Source organism: Osmerus mordax, chromosome 4 (genome assembly GCF_038355195.1).
Source record: "Osmerus mordax isolate fOsmMor3 chromosome 4, fOsmMor3.pri, whole genome shotgun sequence".
NCBI classification, from domain to species: Eukaryota; Metazoa; Chordata; class Actinopteri; order Osmeriformes; family Osmeridae; genus Osmerus; species Osmerus mordax.
The window spans coordinates 7,278,920-7,297,706 of record NC_090053.1 but is presented as its reverse complement, the minus strand read 5'-3'; the positions used below and the strand labels follow the sequence as shown (position 1 = coordinate 7,297,706).

General features: G+C 49.7%; 1 protein-coding gene across 2 annotated transcripts in view; it reads right to left on the bottom strand.

Annotated features, from left to right (window-relative positions):
• Positions 1 to 16,327, bottom strand: part of rassf7a (Ras association domain family member 7a) — a 28,526-nt gene extending 12,199 nt beyond the window's left edge. The window contains exon 1 of one of the 2 annotated variants that reach the window (XM_067235295.1): positions 16,183 to 16,327. The gene's annotated coding sequence lies outside the window, so the exon portion shown is untranslated. Of the gene's footprint in view, positions 1 to 7,679; positions 8,051 to 16,182 lie in introns of those variants that run through there. The other variant, XM_067235294.1, reaches the window with a different exon arrangement.
• Between the last annotated feature and the right edge of the window lie 2,460 nt (positions 16,328 to 18,787).

Genomic DNA, 18,787 nt, shown 5'->3' with positions numbered 1-18,787 from the left:
CTGGAGGCCATTAGTGTTTAACGGGTGTGACACGGCAGTAGCACAGTTTGAATCAAAACAGCAGTCTAAACAGCAGTTAGGGCTGACTTTTACTTTGCGAAGGCCTGACAAAACATCAAAAGGCTCTCGGTTCTCTGTGGGGGGAATACATGACTGCTGTTGCTGAGCCCACAGGGCTGTGTGTGTTCCTGAATGTGTGCGTGTGTGTTTCTTTAAGGGTTTGCTTACTTTAAGTTCAAATTCAGTCCAGTCTGCTTGTATGCGTGTGCGCGCGTGCGTGTCTGTGTGCGCGCGTGCAATTATTTCACAACTTAGCATAGAGTCTGCGGCAGTCTCTCAGCTTGCTAATTAGACTGATCAGTTGCCTGGTTTCGTGTATGGAGCGCTGGAAGACATGGATAATGCATTTCACAGCACGTTCATATGGCAATTTTCTTTGTTTTTTTGGGGAGGAACAAAACCTCAACACGTGACCAAACGTCTCTCTGGAAATATCCCCGCGTCAGACGGCCCGCCATTGAGATGCTAATGAGACAGCTAACGGAAGAGACACACACTAAGCTGCTCAAGATGCCCGGACAGAAGAACACTTCGCAGCCATACACTCCTCCTGATTGGTTCAATCAGGCCGTACATGTGCGAGCATGAGTGGTTCATTAATACTCTAGACACACACACACACACACCCAGTCTATCGGATAACTTGGCACAATGTAACATTCTTCAGATATATTTAGCAAACATTCTTCAAGATGGGGTCACATATAAACCAGAACTCATTTGGAGAGTTCACTTTTAAAACTGGTACTGCTACACTGGTTATCAGTAAGTTGTCAAATAGGGCCCAAACTGGGGCTGGGACTAGGCATGGGTCTTGGGCTAGTACAGGTGTAGGGCCTGGGGCTAGGGCTGACTTTGCTACAGCAGTGAAGGATAGAGGTTGCATTGTTAGAACCCAGTCAGTCCCAAACTGCTGATGGGCACCCATGTGTAATTATACACCCTCTACCTGACTCAGCTCTGTACCACCCTGCCTGGCAGCCCAGACACTCTCTGACACACACATGCACACTCACATTATCTCACACACTCTCTCTCTCTCTTTCTCTCACAGACACACCCACAGTCTCTCACACTAACACACTAACACACACACACTTAAAGGGGATGGGTGGCGGAATTTGAATGACTTAGTGAGAGCGAGGCAGAGGAAATGAAGGATGGTGATGAGTAGAGGCTAAGGTTGCTAGTCTGAAACCAGCTCCTACACCTTGTCTAAGGAGACACTTCCACAAATGACAGAACATTTGTAAAATTGCACTGATAAGTGATACAAGTTATCTGTGTGTGTGTGTGTGCATGTATAACCTCTATTCTAACCTCTTTGGTCTTAGCCCCGGTTCCATGCTCAGCTCGTTACTAATTTAGAGCCCTCCTTCCATGTCTGCTGACATGAATAATTCACTCACGTTTTTTTTTTTTTTTTTTACATTTTGTTTCGGAGTTGGACGTTAAGAGGCATGCTCCAAAATGCTCTGGTTAACACACACTTCAACCTCACTTACCTAGTCTGGGTTTGTACCTGCCCTCAAACATGATCTAGTGTTTGTGAGAGGTTGTGTGTGTGTGTTTGTGTGTAAGTGTTTAAAAGTGTGTGTGTGTGTGTGTGTGTGTGTGTGAAAGAGAGAGAGAGAGAGAGAGAGAGAGAGGCAGGACTGTTCTCTTTGTGGAGTGTTATCAGTGTGGGTTTGGCCTGGGACTGAGCAGGTGTGCATACCTCTGCACTCACAGAGCACAGAGACGACTCCAATTGCAAAACAGAAACCATCCTGCCAGCCTGCCTGTCTCTCTGCCTGCCTGTCTCTCTGCCTGCCTGTCTCTCTGCCTGCCTGTCTCTCTGCCTGCCTGTCTCTCTGCCTGCCTGCCTGTCTGTCTGCCTGCCTGTCTCTCTGCCTGCCTGTCTCTCTGCCTGCCTGTCTCTCTGCCTGCCTGCCTGCCTCTCTGCCTGCCTGCCTGTCTCTCTGCCTAGCTGTCTCTCTGCCTGCTTGTGTTCATAATGAGTGTTTGAACAGAGGAGCAGAGCCACATTCCAGCCAGTCGGCCAAGCAACGTCCCAAACTGTGCCGATGGTAGGTCATGTCATGGAAAGACGATAAGAAGTCCTAATCTAATCACTTGCCTACTGTATCCTGGCAACCCTAGTTTCGCAACTATGGCACAACTGGCATTGGCTTTGATTGTCATGGAGACACTCACTCTTGTCCCACAACACAGCGGTGCAGTCCTGGAAGAAACCACAGGCAGGTAGCATGTTTGCATGTTGCGTCATGGCTCCGATCTCATATACCTAATATTTACCTAGGGAGGGGACCCCACTCTGATCCTGCATACCTGGCCCTGGGAGAGGGACATGGGCAAACACTGTACTGGAATGTGTGTGTGTGTGTGTGTGCGTGCGCGCGTGTGTCCGTGTGTGTTTACGGACCTTCATGTGAATCACACTGTGCTGCTGCGCACACCCCTGTTGTGGACTGAGGTTTGCCCCTGTAGCGCAATGAGGGGGATTCAAAGGTGTGTGTGTGTGATTTATACGCAAACACCCTGTGGAATGTGTGCGTTGTGCAACAGTGTGGTGAGCCTCACAACCAAGCCTTTGTTCAACACACACACACACACACGGCGAAGCATGTTGCGATGCAGCGTAAATGAAAAGCACTTCATCAATCAGAGGGAAGGTGCAAGTGAGTGGAGCAGCAGTGCTGGAGTAGACTATCTTCCTGGGGGCTGGGGGGCCATTAGTGACCATGGAACAGGAGAACGCAGGGTGAGGAATGAAGGACGAGAGAGGGGTGGACACGAGTCCCTGAGGACGGCCTAAGGGGTGTTTGGGGCGATGCTCTTTGGTTTTTCCCCTATAAGCCAGACTCCAGGGGGCGTGACGGAAGGAGAGGGGTGGTGAGATGAGAGGGGGACAGTGGGTGTGGACAGGGCTCGAACCGAACGGCGTCCCGTCGAAACGTTTCGTCGCAAACATTTTTCGAACCTTTCAAAACCTTTTGTCGAAAATAGTTTTCAAACCTTTCAAAACTTTTTTTTTTTACGACAGCCACACCAATAAAAGTTTTTTTTATGTACTCACATTGAAATTCAAACATTGGAGGGGGAGCCACTCATTAGGCCAGATTTACAGTGTGCTGGGGAGCTGCCGGCCTCAGCTCTCTCCCACTCCCTCATGACGCAGAGACGAATAACGATCATCCCTCTGCCGGCGAAGGGAGTGATGGAGGGGTGGAAGAGGGAGAGGTGGAGGGAGGGAGAGCTCGAGGATGGAGGGGTGGGCTGGGTCAGGTGGGGGTGCAGATTTACGGTGTGGTTCCTCGGCTCTCAGCATACCTAACGGGAACAAGGCCGTATATCTGTCTCTGGTGGGGCCCACACCCCGGAAAATCTCCCTTTCACTCCGCCTGACTCTACCTCAGCACTATAGATCGACCGCTCTCTCTCTCTCTCTCTCTCTCTCTCTCTCTCTCTCTCTCTCTCTCTCTCTCTCTCTCTCTCTCTCTCTCTCTCTCTCTCTCTCTCTCTCTCTCTCTCTCTCTCTCTCTCTCTCTCTCTGTATCTCTCTCTCTCACACACACACACACACACAAACAGGGTTACACTGTCCAGGCTATTTAGATTTGTCATCAGAGAGATAAGTCTACCCCTGGGAACACGAGTGACAGGGGAGGGGAGGGAGAGGAGGGGGAGGGAGACACTGACAGGGTCTACACAAAGACCAAGCAGGGGGAATTTGAGGAGGGGGATGAAAGGAGGAGGGGAGGAGGAGGAATTCTGAACACCAGGTGTTACTGTCCAGTCTCCTCCTCCTGAAGCCCAGGCAGGCCACCGATCACAGTGGGCACCGGGACACAAGGAGGCCTGGAGAGGATGAGGACCGGCGGCTGATGGGGAGTGCGTGAACAGGCAGCTGTAACGTCAAACACCGGCCCCCCGGACTCCCACACAGCGGTAACACGACACTGCCAACATGCTGTTATCTAGTCATCTCCCTGACGGTGTGTCATCACATTGGTGAGGACTATAGGGGTCTTCCGTACCTCCCAGCTCTGGTCTGTCCTGGGGGGGGAGGGGGGCGGACGTCATCCGTGACGCCCTCTGGCGTCAATCCATGACGCTCTGAAGTACCCACTGTTCTGTCGTGTGTTTAGTGTACACAGTAACCTGTGTGGGACCACGTGTGCCTGCCTGTCTCCCTGTCTGCCTGTCTGCCTGTCTCCCTGTCTGCCTGTCTCCCTGTCTGCCTGTCTCCCTGTCTGCCTGTCTGCCTGTCTCCCTGTCTCCCTGTCTGCCTGTCTCCCTGTCTGCCTGTCTGCCTGTCTCCCTGTCTGCCTGTCTGCCTGTCTCCCTGTCTGCCTGTCTGCCTGTCTCCCTGTCTGCCTGTCTCCCTGTCTCCCTGTCTGCCAGTCTGTCTCCCTGTCTGCCTGTCTGTCTCCCTGTCTGCCTGTCTGCCTGTCTCCCTGTCTGCCTGTCTGTCTCCCTGTCTGCCTGTCTGTCTCCCTGTCTGCCTGTCTGCCTGTCTCCCTGTCTGCCTGTCTCCCTGTCTGCCTGTCTCCCTGTCTCCCTGTCTGCCTGTCTGCCTGTCTCCCTGTCTGTTCGTGTGACATCCCCGCCCTCCCCCCCGTCTCAAACAACCTCAACATGAAAGCCACAACTCTTTCAAAAACACCAGCTCCCCCTTCCCCTCAGCCCCGGTAGGAATACCTCCAGACCCTCGGCAGCCACGGTCGTCGTTGTTGTCCCCCCCCCCACGCCCCCTCGGCTGAGGCACCACTCTTATTTACTACCTCTGACAGGACGTGCCTCATCCCGTTCCCCGGCTCGGCACCCTACCCCCACGTGACTCTCCGAAGGGAGCCGCTGTTTACGTTGCCACGGTCACAAGGGCTCGGGCTACCTGCTACCACGGCAACTGTAGCCTCAGCGACGCAGCCCGCCCTAACGGCTTCGAGTGAAAGAGGTCCGCACACACGCACACACACAGCCAGCCGTTCATTCTCAGTTTGGAGCACAAGGGTTGACGTGACAGTGGCGGTGCAGGAGAGTGGCAGATGTCACTCACATGGGCTCCCGCCGTCAACGGCAACCCTTCCCGGGGTGACGCTTTGTCAGGAAGGGACGCGTCGTCCCTGCTCCACCTGACCCTGGTTTGTTCTGGAAGTACTCGTTGGTAGCCCCCGCAGGCTGGGAGACAACGCAGACATACAGGAGTTGACAACTTCCTCCACGACAGGGTCAACTGGAGCCCAGCGAGCTCCAGACAGAAGCTGGAGGGCCGGGGGAACACTGTCCGGCACTCAGACAGCAGGGAGAGAGATAGCCATCTACAGGTGAGAGATAAGAACGTCTACAGGTTTTTCCCGAAAAGGGAAAAAACGTCTAAGTGGTCTCGAGAAGCGACCCTTTTAACCGTAAGGGTGAGGCCTCTGGAGGAGGGAGGGGGGGGCGGCAGTTTGGTTTGGCAGGCAGCATAGTCAGCGTGTAGGCTCTTTCCATCTCCATCACCCCCTTCTCCATCTCACCACACTGCGGCGGAGTGCGTCACCCGGGACTAACCAGCCTGGCTCCAGAAGTGCGCCAGCCCCAGCCACAGAGATGTGGGCTGGAGTTGGAATCACCATATCAACCATGTGGAGTATTGCCGGAGAGAGGGGGGGGAGAGAGAGAGGGGTACAGACAGGGGGTTAGGGTGAAAGAGGAAGGGAGAGGAGGAGAAGAGAGAGGAGGCGAAGACAGAGGAAGGAAAGAGAGGGGGAGAAAGAGAAAGACGGAGAGAGAGGGGAAAGTCTGTGAGAAGGAGGAGTCAAAAAGGAGAGGGGGAGTGAAACGGAGACAGAACCGGGGTGAGATGGGGAGGGGTCAGGCACACGAGAGGAGGAGAGCGGGATCAATCTTTTATCACGGCAGTGTGTCCTCATTCCTAATGGATCTGACACAAGCACAGCAGTTCCTTCGGCACACCCCCGCGCACACAACCACCCAAATATTGATTGCAGGTGTCGCTCAAACACAGCAGAAGGTCCGGCGCGCACGCACGGTGGGTGGGGAAATCTGCCGACGAACAAAACGGTGTAAGCAGTCAACTGTCCGAGCTCCCGTCACAATATTAGACCGAGCTTTGATAAGACCGCTAGCCTTACAGGGCCACAGAGCAGGGAGAAAGAGGGGAGAGGAGGAGGAGAGGACGAGGAGAAGAAGAGGAGAAGAGGAGGAAGAGGAGGAGAGGAGGAGAAGAGGAGGAGAGGAGGAGGAGAAGACGAGGAGAAGAGGAGGAGGAGGAGAAGAGGAGGAGGAGCAGAGGAGGAGAAGAGGAGGAAGAGAGGAGGAGGAGAAGAGGAGAAGAGGAGGAGAAGAGGAGAAGAGGGTGAAGAGAGAAAGGCCATGCTCTTCCACCTGTGTATTCAAGCGGTTAAACAGCATGAGAAATCACAGGGCAGAAACGTGGGCTTGATCTCAGAGGACACTCCACACGGTCCATGTTAAATAGGCCCTTCCCAAGTCTGTGTGTGTGCGTGCGTGCGTGTGTGTGTGCGTGTGAGTGTGTGTGCGTGTGATGCAGACGCAGATAAAAGTGGACCTTAATGTGAGAGAGGGTCTCGTTAAAGAGATGATAAATGCTACTGTTCAATCTCAACACCAACCGCCCCAGACTCCCCATCTATTACCAATGACACTATCTGTAGAGTTCAGCCATCACCACACACACACACACACACACGCGCGCAAACACACACAATGGTTGGACACCCCACAGTCAACAGTATATCAGAAAAAATGCTCTCTCTCCGGTCCTCTCATTGATCTCTCTGATTGGATGACAAGTGCAGACTTCTAATGAGAACCTATCAGGATAAAGGAGAGAGTCCACGGCAACGCCGAAAAATAATATAATAATATAAGTTTTAAATGTGGACCACGTGAACTAGCCCAAAATGTGAACTAGCCCAGAATGTGAACTAGCCCAGAATGTGAACTAGCCCAGAATGTGAACTAGCCCAGAATGTGAACTAGCCCAGAATGTGAACTAGCCCAGAATGTGAATGTTTCAAATGTACACAAGGCCAACATTTGAAATGTATGGCTAACGGTTGAAGGAGGTTGAACTCTGGCCATGCCCTCCATGAATGAATGTTTAATCCCTGACTGCTAGAATGAGGCGAGTGACGTGGACTGTGTCACTGATAGCCTTCTCTAGCTTCCTCTCACAGAGCTGGTGTGTACACTGCCACACACACAAACTCTGGATTAAAACTCATGCCCTCAGAGAAATGAAAGTGAATAAGCAAAAGAAACACACACACACACACACAATCTCACACGGCGAAAAGTTGGATTTCCACATTCATTCTGGGCAGTGTTGAACACCAACAAGTTTATAGAAAAGGCACAGCTGTCCAGATTCACAGAACTCACACACGACACACACGCATATTACTTGCAATTCCAAACACACCCAGGTTCACAAACAATCTGACATAAGTGCTATGCAAACATGGAACATGAAAAACAAAAACTTAAAAACAATGACCTTGTACACACATACAAACAAACCCACGCACACAGAGAGACACACTCACAGACAAACACCATTCTATTTTCGAGGGAAACCTGTCACTAACCAGGTGTGGAAATGTCTTCCTTCCCCTCTGTGTTTTCTCTCTCCGGTAAATCCGTCAAGCTGCTTTCCCCGAACCTGGACTGAGGAAGTAAGGAAGTCCGCCGAGCTAAAGTCCAGGGTGGTGTGCGTCAGGCAAGCTGTCAGCGGTAGAACCAGAGCGCTCGCTCACTCCTCTACTGTCCCATCTCTCTCTCTCTCTCTCTCTCTCTCTCTCTCTCTCTCTCTCTCTCTCTGTGTCTCTGTCTGACTGTCTCTCTCTCTATCTATCTGTCTGTCTGTCTGTCTGTCTGTCTCTCTATGTCTCCTTCGCTGGCTGTCTCAGGAATGCAGCTCTCCTGGGTGTCCTCACCGCAGCCGAGATCTAACAGACTGCTGAGGTCTCTCCCTGCCTTCTCTCTATTCCTCCTCCTCCTCCTCCCCCTCCTCCTCCCCGAGCTCGCACAGAAACACACCCTCCAAGTCACTCCCTCTCTCTCACTCACTCACACTCTGCCAAAAGACACTCTGCTGACAGAGCAAGCCCCTCCCCCTCTCCAGGTAGTGGGGTGGAGTACCCCCCCCCTCCCCCGCTTCTCTATTACTCAGTAATGTAATACAGTATACAGCCAGTATGGGGCTGTTGTGTTGTACTCTAGGGGCAGGGGAAGGAGACTGTGTCTCTCTCTGTGTGAAAGCAGCTGCTAACACTATAAAGTATTAAGTAGACCATGTGACTTGGGTTGTTTCAAGTGTTGAGAAGAGGCGTCTGGCATTATATGGTGGTGTCACTGCAATCAGTTAATCCGTGTGTGTTGCGGGCCTGTGTGTGCGTGTGTGTGTTTGTGTGTTGCGTGCAAGGGTGTGTTTGTATAACCTGAGGCAGCAAACTTCCACCCTCTGGCCTCCAGTCACATGAACAGCTGATCATGCAAACTAACTCTCTCAGGTGATTCTCTCTTCCTCTTCCTGAAATGAGGTCCTATTCCCACGCACCTGGTGTGCGCGCCTCCCAGAGGGAAGGCAAACCTGACCATTCCTGAACGAAAACACCTAGCCTCGCGGCGTTGTCCTGTCCAGGACGGTGACGTCGCCTGCCCTGTGGGTTTGTCTCTGGGACACTCCTAGAGGCTTCACTCCCACCACAGTGTGGAGCTGAGGCCTGTTTTCCCTTAGCACCTCTGCCCCCCCCCCCCTCCTCCCCCTTCCCCTCTCTCTCTCTGTATCTCTTATCTCTGACACTCATTGTCTCCCATCACCCCCCCCCCCCCCGAAAGCACAGGAGGGAGGGGTCCTGATACTCAGCCCACTCAGAGGAGTAGTCTGTTCACCCAGACAGAAGGTTCCTCTCCTCTCTCTGGTTCTGTCCAGTATCTGTCTGTCAGCTGGTATCACCAGGTCAGTCAGCAGGTCCTCGTTAGCCTGAAAGCCTGTGTCTCACACCCTGCCATGCCATGGAGCAAGCCACTAATAGGCTGATACTGGTGGTGATGTTCTTGTTCTGGTTTTGGCAAGCTAGCTAAGCATACAGCCTTGAAAGTAGGCAAATAATAACAAACATGAATAGAATCAAACATCTGATTCGATATTGCTCAGGATGTCGAAATGGTTAAAGTTACAGAAGGGCCAATGCACTGTAACAGCTGTCTGGCTGTCTTGGTGTGGTCACAGAGCAAATGGACCAGCATGGTGAATTTTTTACAGCTTGAATGTGAACTTGACCTACCCTCAGGAAGGTTTACCAAGCAACACCTTTAAGACATCTCTTACGGTATTTTGCCACACTTACACACGCACGCACACGCACGCACGCACGCGCGCGCACGCACGCGCACGCACACACACACACACACACACACACACACACACACACACACACACACACACACACACACACACACACACACACACACACACACACACACACCTCTGACTGGAAGCAAAGTACAGGTCTGAAGAATAGTCTGACGCTTCCTCGGTTCAGTGTGAGAAAAGCAGAAGGTGGCAGAGAGAGGAGAAGTCAGGTCATAAAAGCACACCACCCGGGAAGAGAAGTCATTCAACTTTACTGCCTTATCTATGCCAGCATCCTGTGCTGTGGTTGGTCCATGTGTTGTGGGGGGGGGGGGGGGTCAGGTGAGGCTGGGGGGGGGCCCTGGGGCCATCTTGTGATGTGGGGATTAGTGCGAGAAAGCTTGGAGATTTTACAGACAGCTTCGAGGCATTCCTGAGGGAGCCTCCTCCCTCTGCACAGCCCCCATCCCCCCCACACCCCCACACATCCCTCCCTCTCATCTCTTCCCTCCTCCTCAACCCTCCTCTATGTGAATCCAGCCAAGTTAGGAAGAAAAGAAAACAGATTCATAAGCAGAAATCCACACGTTCCTAATCCACGCCAACACATCTCCCTCCCTCTTTTACCATCCATGCCAGTCACACAAAGAAGAGTTCTGCCAAACCCAGATCAGCCTTTGAACCACCCTTCAGTCAAGACTTCATAATGACTTAAATACCTTATCTGAGAACACAAATCAGAGAGCAAAGCAGAGTAGGGCAGAGCAGAGCAGAAGAGCACAATAGAGGCCCGAAAAAAAAGGAAGGTAAGCAACTGGGCAGATCACCGCAGGCATGTGGAGGACAGACAGAGCAGTCCGTTCTGGCACTTTCTCAATAGGTTCTGTGGAGGGCAGAGGAACGAGGGAGTGCGAGGCGAAGCGGGACACATGTGGATAATCTCTTTGTTAGCTATTATGCGTCAGGTCTGAATAGCGCTGAGTTAGTTCAGCCCCTCCCCCTTCTCTGAATTTAGACCTCCTTGTCCTCCTCCTCCTCCTCCTTTAGTCATGCCTTCCCAGAAACCCCCCTCAACAGGTGCAAACAGGACATAACGGGTTGAGGGTCAGGGCTCAGTTCTACTACCGGGATTCCAACAGGGGCACGGTGTTTTCGGAACATTTTCGGAACGGGTCTGTGGTCACGCTTGTTAAGGCAAGGTAGTAATGCTTTGTTGATCCCAAACAGACCTAAGTATAGCATGCCTGTGTCATTATGGTCGGGGTAATACCATTGCTCCATCATCCCGGCTATTCTTAGGGTGTCATTACGATGAGCTGGATGGCTTTCACTAAAGTAATTGCAAGGTTTGCTCTCAGATATAGCCCATCCAACCCTAGTACGAAACAAAGACTTGCGTTTTGTCCTTTTGACAGGGGGGTTCCAGAGAGCTAGCTGTGTTTGGAAATCCTCTATGTGGGAGAAAAACTTTTTTTCTTCCATATCAGGATCTTCACCTCATCCAACAACAGCCCATTGTCCTCCAGTTAGCGGTTCAGGGTCAGCGAAGCTGTCGGGATGGGAGGGACAGATAAGGTATGTGTGGCTGGAGACGAGTAAGAGGAGAGGACAAGAGGGGTCTCAGGACTGCTTTAAGAAGCCTCCACATTCTTGCCACACTCCTCCTCTTCTCTCCATCTCTCTCTCTCTCGCTTCAGAACCGGTCCAGACCGGTTCACCCTTGGCCTTAGCTAACAGCTACTTCCAGCCAGAATTCAGTCGGAGAGTTCAAGACTGTTCCGTATTCCAAAGGTCCATTTGAGGAGGCGTGCAAATTAGAATGTAATTTCCATAAACTATCAGCTGTGCCCTTGTCCTGCGGAGAGGAATGGCTGCACCACTACTGGTCTATCTATTTGTCTTTCTCTTTTCCCATCTTTCATACCAGTCTGGACTGGTTTGGTTTCATTTCTGCTCACAGGGGACATATCCCCCCACTCCTCCCTCCCTATCTCTCTCTATCTCCCTCTTTTCCCTCTCTACCCCACCCCCACCCCTCTTTCTATCTCTCGGTGTGCCCCTCGGAGAGCACGAAGCCAGGCAGTTAAGTAAACAACACACTCATATTCACTCACTGACCCCAAGCCTACTGGGGTCCTGGGGGACAAAGGGGTAAAGGTGGGGCCTGGGCAATGGGGGGAGTACCCCCCCACCCATGGGGCTACCTTTTGGTTGACACCTCCAGACAGAAAGAAAAAGAGTGAGGAAATGGAAAACGATAGGTTCTGTAGAGACAGGCAGGAAGACAGTTGGCCTGGTCAGTCCGACAAAGAGAAAGACGGTCTGAAAGAGAGACATTTCAAATGTGACAGAGATAGAGACACCAGACAGTGTGGCTGGCCTGACAGATAGGCTTGGCTAACCTGCCACAGAGACAGAGAGGGGTTCCGGTGTGTTGTTATTGATCTGCTTTCACTGTAGCCACCACAATAGGTGGGGCTGGCCGAGCAGGAAGTGAAGAAATAACCAGTCAGGTGGTTCGGGGTCAGAGATCAGGGATGAACAAAGGAGAAATAAGCCCCACACGGAGAGAGAGAGGCCACTGTCAGGCACTTACGGATGCCCCGTGTGACATATTGATTGTTCCTCAAGCCCTGTGTGTGTCTGTCTACAGGTGGTGGTCATGTTGTGTCCACCAAGTCTGGTGAAGGGACTATCCAAACACCTGAGGGGACAATAACCCCCCCCCCTCCCCAGGATATACCTCTGCTCTTCTCCTCAAGTGAACCACTCTGCTCGGGCTCTGCTGGATCAAAGGAGGGCTCTGCCTGTAGCTGGGCTGGACTGGGCAGTGGTGGGGGCCACTTAGTGTTCTAACAACCCACCCCCGCACACACACACACACTACGCCCCACCAACCGCACATCCGCCTGCTGGGGAAACATAACACGGGGGGTTATTGTTCTCAGGGTGGATCACTCTCCCAGCCCTGCAGAGCGGTCCAGCTCCAAGAGACCACCAGGCCAAACCTGGGGGTACAGGCATCTCCCGCACCTGTGGCTCGTCTCTATGGAAATGAGGGCAGACAGAGCGGATCGCCGGTGGAGGGCCACGGCTCACGGGTGGGGCGGACATGCGCCTGAGCGTGAATTCAGGACTGTGTGCGCGTGTGTGTGTGGGTGTAAGTGGATAGGCTCTGCATTCCTAATTAATGAGGGAGTCACAGGGGGAGGTCTGACTCTGTCTCTGACTGTAGCATGACCCACCCACCCACCCACCCCACACACACACACACACACACACAGCTCTTTTGCACAGCACGGCGGCCAGGAATGCCAGGATTGTGAGGTCAGCAGGGGTGACATCATAGCATGCCCCAGCAGGAACAACACAGGACAGTCACTGCCGGTTTCCTCTTGATTACATCAGCCCAACACTTCATATCTCTGGATGGAGGACAGGACACAATCCAGCCCCTGCTTCCTGTGTGTGTGGATTTCCACTAGTCCATGTCTGGCACAGAGACCAGCCTGCACAGGGTCACACACCCGGAACTCTACACCACCTTAATTCAACAGCCTGATCTTGTCAGAGATGCTCCCGTCTCTTCCGGAGCACTCTAAACGGCAGCCACAGGTCAGGAATACCGCATTAGTCTAGTCAAAACACAAGTGACTTCTTGTCTGCCTCTCAGACAGAGGTCTTCAGCAGAGGAACACAGTGTTGGAGGGGGTGCTATTCACACCTGTAAGGGTAATGTTGGACACGAACAGGCACCTGCCCTGTGTGTGTGTGTGTGTGTGTGCGCGCGTGTGTGTGTGTGGAAGGTGATCCTTGGACCATCAGGCAAGTGTTCACCTGAAGGAGGGACCTGATCTACTCTGGGTGCTGCCATGGTAACCAAACACAGACGGAGCCACCTGGTTGGTGGAAGCCGAGTGCGGCAGTTGAGAGGGCCCCACTTTAAGATGCTTGTCACGCATAAAAAAATCTCACTAAGTGGCATAATCCACAAACACAACCTAAATGGTGGTGTCGGCCATGATGACGCAGATGGAATCAAGACAACACAGCTGTTTTGTTTTTAAGGTTCTAATTCTAGAACAAGGAAAGCTTCCAGTGTCTTCTGTAACTATTCATAGGAACAATATGAAAAGTTATGATAGTAACCTGACAGACATCTTTTTTTAGGCCTGCAATTTCTAATCTGCTTCAGATCGTTGCCATGGGGATTTCCTTAATTAAATAGAAGAGTTTGCATCCAGGAGTCTATTCAATTAGTAAGAAACAGCGGCCAAAGAATTGTGGTACCATTCAATATGGGACTCAAACATTTTCTACCAGTCTATTACCGATCATTTTCACAACAGTCAAAGAGGCAAACACAAGACAAGCAACAAACTCCAAAAGCCCAGAGCATTAAAAGCAGTTGCCAGACTCACCTCCTGTTGAATCTAATCGTTTGTGTGTCTGTGGGCCTGATGAAAAAGGAGAAGCCCTGTCACTGTGTCTGTGTGTGCTCGTCTGCTACCTGATCCACTGGAGTGTAGGAGAGAGACAGACCCACACACACACACACACACACACACACACACTCACTCAGCACAGCGTAGAGGGGAGGGGGCAGAGAGAAAGAGAAAAGTGAAGTGGTGCCGCCATTCTCTGTCGCCCTGGAGACCAACGCTCTTTCAAAGAAATCGGCCAATGACAAACACCGGCAATTGTGTTGAGACAAAAAAGTCACATGATTGCAGAACTGCAGTTCCCTCAGCACAAAGAAAGAGAGGGAGGAAGAGAGCGAGAGAGAGAGCAAGAGAGATAGCGAGAGCAAGACAGAGCAACAGAAAGAAAGAAAGAGATAAATATAGAGAAAGATATATAAAGATAAAGACTGAGTAAAAATAAAAGAAGGTAGGAGAAGTGGAGAGGGTGGGATGGAGGGGTGAGGGCAGACCAGACCCTCTCCTGCTCCTGTCGTTCCCTCAAGCTGTGTCAAGACTCGGGGGGCCTTCGGCCTTTGGCCTCCCAACCTCCCAACCCCCTCCCCTCCCCCAACCCCCTCCTCTCCCCCAACCCCCTACCTTCCAATACCACCGCCTGGGAGGAACTATGCTCTCCAGCCATGTGACTCAGCCCTGGCCCACACTCAGAAACAGCTGAACTTCCACAATTCAGAAGTCTGCAGCAGACATGCATCTCACCTCGTTCACAGGTGTCAATCAAAACACTCCTTGGTAAAGGTGGTGGATGCAGTCTGATCAAAACCAGGAAAAGAGTCAGGAACGACCGGTCTGCACTTCTGAGATTTATCCTGACTGGTAATGGACAGGACAGGTTCAGGGTCTGGGAACTAACTAGCTTGTAACAGCTTTTCATTTAAGAGTTTTGATAAGAACACCAAACAGTTTTTAAATGCAGAAGTAAGCAGACTATACTACTTTGTCATTGTATAACTGTATCATGGTATAACTATCTTCGGCAACTGACCCAGTAGACATTTAATCAAACAGAGACATCCACGTTCTAGGTAACCCAGACCCTGTGATCACCAGGACCACACAATGAGGTATTGTGTCGCTCTGTCAATATTTTGTTCCAAAAGAGACACAAGGAATTGTGCCGATTGGCCTAGCGAATAGATAAACCCCCAGTTCAGCTGGTCTGAGGACACAGAACAGAAGAAGGCTAATGTGTGTTATTGGGGCTTTTAATCAAAGGATATCATGATAGTCCAGGAGAAGGGTAAAAACATGCCAAAGCAGAACGACAATGTGCAAGGTTCCAAAGGGGGGAAGAAATTGATTTACAGGACTAACTGACGCAATTCAAACCTAATGAAGCAATGACTATTCATGAGTTCCAGCCACTGAGTTTACACAACAAAAGTACTGAATGAGACGCTAATAATATTGGGAGTCAGATGGCTGAGCGGTGAGGGAGTCAGGCTAGTAATCTGAAGGTTGCCAGTTCGATTCCCAGCTGTGCAAAATGACGTTGTGTCCTTGGGCAAGGCACTTCACCCTACTTGCCTGGGGGGGAATGTCCCTGTACTTACTGTAAGTCGCTCTGGATAAGAGCATCTGCTAAATGACTAAATGTAAATGTAATACCGTGCTACAAGGAAGGACCTTACTGACCATGATCAAAACTGACCAGCAACAGCAGTCTCATCGGGGTCATGTCAGTGATCACAATTATTGCAGAGTAGTGTATACTATGGATGTGTGTGTGTGTGTGATCACGCATTTGTGCATGAGAACAGGAATAGGGGAAGACAGAAAAAGGGAGAGAGAGGAGAGGAAAAAGACAAACATAGTGCCATCTCCAGCTGACTCACAACAAATATTTTTGTTCTCCTACAAGCAGCTGGACAGATGACTCACTATGGAGAGATTTAATGGTGGAGGGAGATGAGAAGGAGAACGGGTCCTGGACAGACAGTTTGATTCGCATCCTACTGAAGTTCAACAATATTTGGCAGACTACGAATAATCATATCACCTTTTGACCATCATTATCCCACAGCGCAATTTTGATCACCACCTGTTGTGGGGATTTCTGACAAATGATGTTGCTAGACAAGCTAGTTTTAAATAATTCATATTCAAATAATTCAACCATAATCAAGCAAGATCAAAATATGCTAGTCATTTAGCTACACATCTTGAAAGTTTTTCGAGGTTTAGATGAGACGGTTGATACCCAAAAAGCCAGAAAGGTGCTAGCTACGTACTGTAGTGTAATGTGTGACTTACCAAGTCGTACGGGTCGTGCAGAACTTGAGCGCCAGCTAGCGAAAGTCACAATGGTGAATTCTGGTTTCAAAAGTGTTATATAAGTGATATTAGACCTCACATCGGTATACCTGAAAACATCTGTGTCCTTACATCTAGCAACTTGTGAACTCCCGATACCGACTGCACATTACTGTCGTATCACCCCCTCCCAGTCCCATTCAGCATCAACAACACAGCACTGATTGACATCTTAAAGGGCTAGTGTCATCTGAGTTTTGCCGACATGTAGCTAACGGCAAGCTGCAGGTCCTGATGTTGACAGACTTTCTTCAATAAAGCCAGATTAAAAACAGTAGAACAGTTAAGGACTCTGGCGATGCGAGACAATTTGTCAAAAACAGTGATTTTCTGCCTGTGCATTATGCCTAGCTCTATATTTTTCTATACAGTTATCTTAAATCAGTTTTAAAGATGTTTAAACCTTACTCTTGAGTTATAGTTCAGATACGATTTTTTACTCAAGATAAAAGTTGATCGTTCAGTTCACTAGGCACTAACACTTTGCCTTTAAATATCCCTCGTCTTTTTCCTATCTACCGCCTCCGCTGCGTCGTCGCTCATGGCAACAGTAAACACTGACCTCGAAAAAAACATCCCTCATGAAAATATATTGAATTCCTCTTTCTTTTTGCACATTGTCCCCTAAAATTACACCGTATTTGCACCAAATACATAGCTATATATACATATTTTATCTATCACCGAGTATTCAACAGGATATCTGCTTCTAAGCCTTCTGAACCGGCAGAATGGGTTGCAAGGAAGGCACACACCTCGTGATATTCTGTGCATCTGTCTGTAAAATCTCCTCCAACACATTAACTTCTAGAGTTGAATACCCCCTATGGAATGGAATGTTCCTCCCTGTTGGATTCTGCACTCTGAGTCCTTGCCCAAGCCTTATGATGGGCCTGTTTGGACTGGATCTCCACCACCACAAACAACCTGCTAAAATGTGCTGTTGTTTTTAGAAACAGTCACCTAACTCAGGTAAGAACAGCTTTCCTCAAAATGATGTGTAAATTGCAGCTTACTGACAATGCCTGGTGTGTTCTTGTTAATCATCTCGTCAGGGATGGTAGAATGTGGTCTGACTCATGGCTGTCAAATGTCCACTTCCTTGACTTCTGAGGGCTGTTACTGGCGAGAGCGTACCTTCTCATTTGTCTCTCTCTCAGTACCAGAGAACTGTTTAAACAGGTTATGCATTCTTCATTGGTCTTTCAATAACCTACTCTTAATCCTTTTCTTTGGTGTCCTGCTGACATCTATTTTCCAATTTCCACTTGTCTGTTGAATTGTTACCACTGGTACTGACTGTCAAGTGGAACATCCTTGATGAAGCAAACTTGTTGACAAAATTAACCTTTTCTAAAATTCTTATAAATCTCTTGGGAAATTATGCCACAAGGATGAGCGTAAGAGGGGCGGAAATATTAACTGGCTTTTTAATTTGATTAAAGCCTGTTTCAATTACGTCTTTTTTTCTTACCTCATAAATAAGAAATACACCAATGTTTGACTTTCAACTTCCATACATCTTGGGGCATGATAAATTGATTTTATGAGAAAAGCTCAAACTTTATGGTGTGTTAAGAGTCCTTTTGTAGGTACTAATTCAATCAAGTTATAGGAATGTATGTGTGATTTACTTGGCGTAAGTCTCTATGCTAAATCCCAGAGTAGAGAATCTACCTTAGCCTGACATCGCCAGAGCAAATAAAACACAAGCTCACTGATGTTTCTGTTTCCCAGACTATATATACCTCACTCTCTAATTTACTATCTAGTTGACTCCAATAAACAATCAACAGGCAGACGCATCATCACCCAGCAGCATGTGATCTACTGCAGGTCCGAGTACAGGTGGGTGATGGAAGAATGGCCACACAGCCATAACACTTGTAAGGTTATTCAGGCAAGTCAAACTAACAGCCTCCTTCTGTTTTGTAAGAGCATTCCAGACCTCCCATGCCATGGGCACACACACAAGACCCTGTATTTGTAGTTTTATGTTCCTGGTTAATAGTTGAATAGAAAGGGGCAGACATGGAATGCAATGGAATTCATGCCTGTTCATGCAGGATTATGTGTGTGTGTTTCCTTGAAGCAACTCTCCACAGCAACAAAAGCTTCCAGAAAGGAAATCTGTAAAATGGAAAAAAAGGAGAGGTTCATTGAAGCAATACAGTAACTGTGTACATTGATTCCTGTATGGTCTGCTCACACAGGATTGGGCTTGTTCAGATATGCCAACGACACAGAGTTTGTTCACCTGCAGGCAACATGGAATCCCAGATATGGAGCTGACTGCCACATCTCTACAGCTCCCGTCAAAATAAACACTCCTCTTTCTCCCTCGCTGTACCCTTAGGGGCTTATCTCGGAACTGAACATACCATATCTGGTTCACCTTACTTTGATAGCTTTCTAAGAAACCTGACCAGGTCCAAGTCAGCTAACCTACAACAATACTGCATGCAGAGACCACACCATCATATATTTAAACTAATGGGAAATGTATCTGTCCTGACTCTGTGTATTCATCATTAGTGCGCTAGAA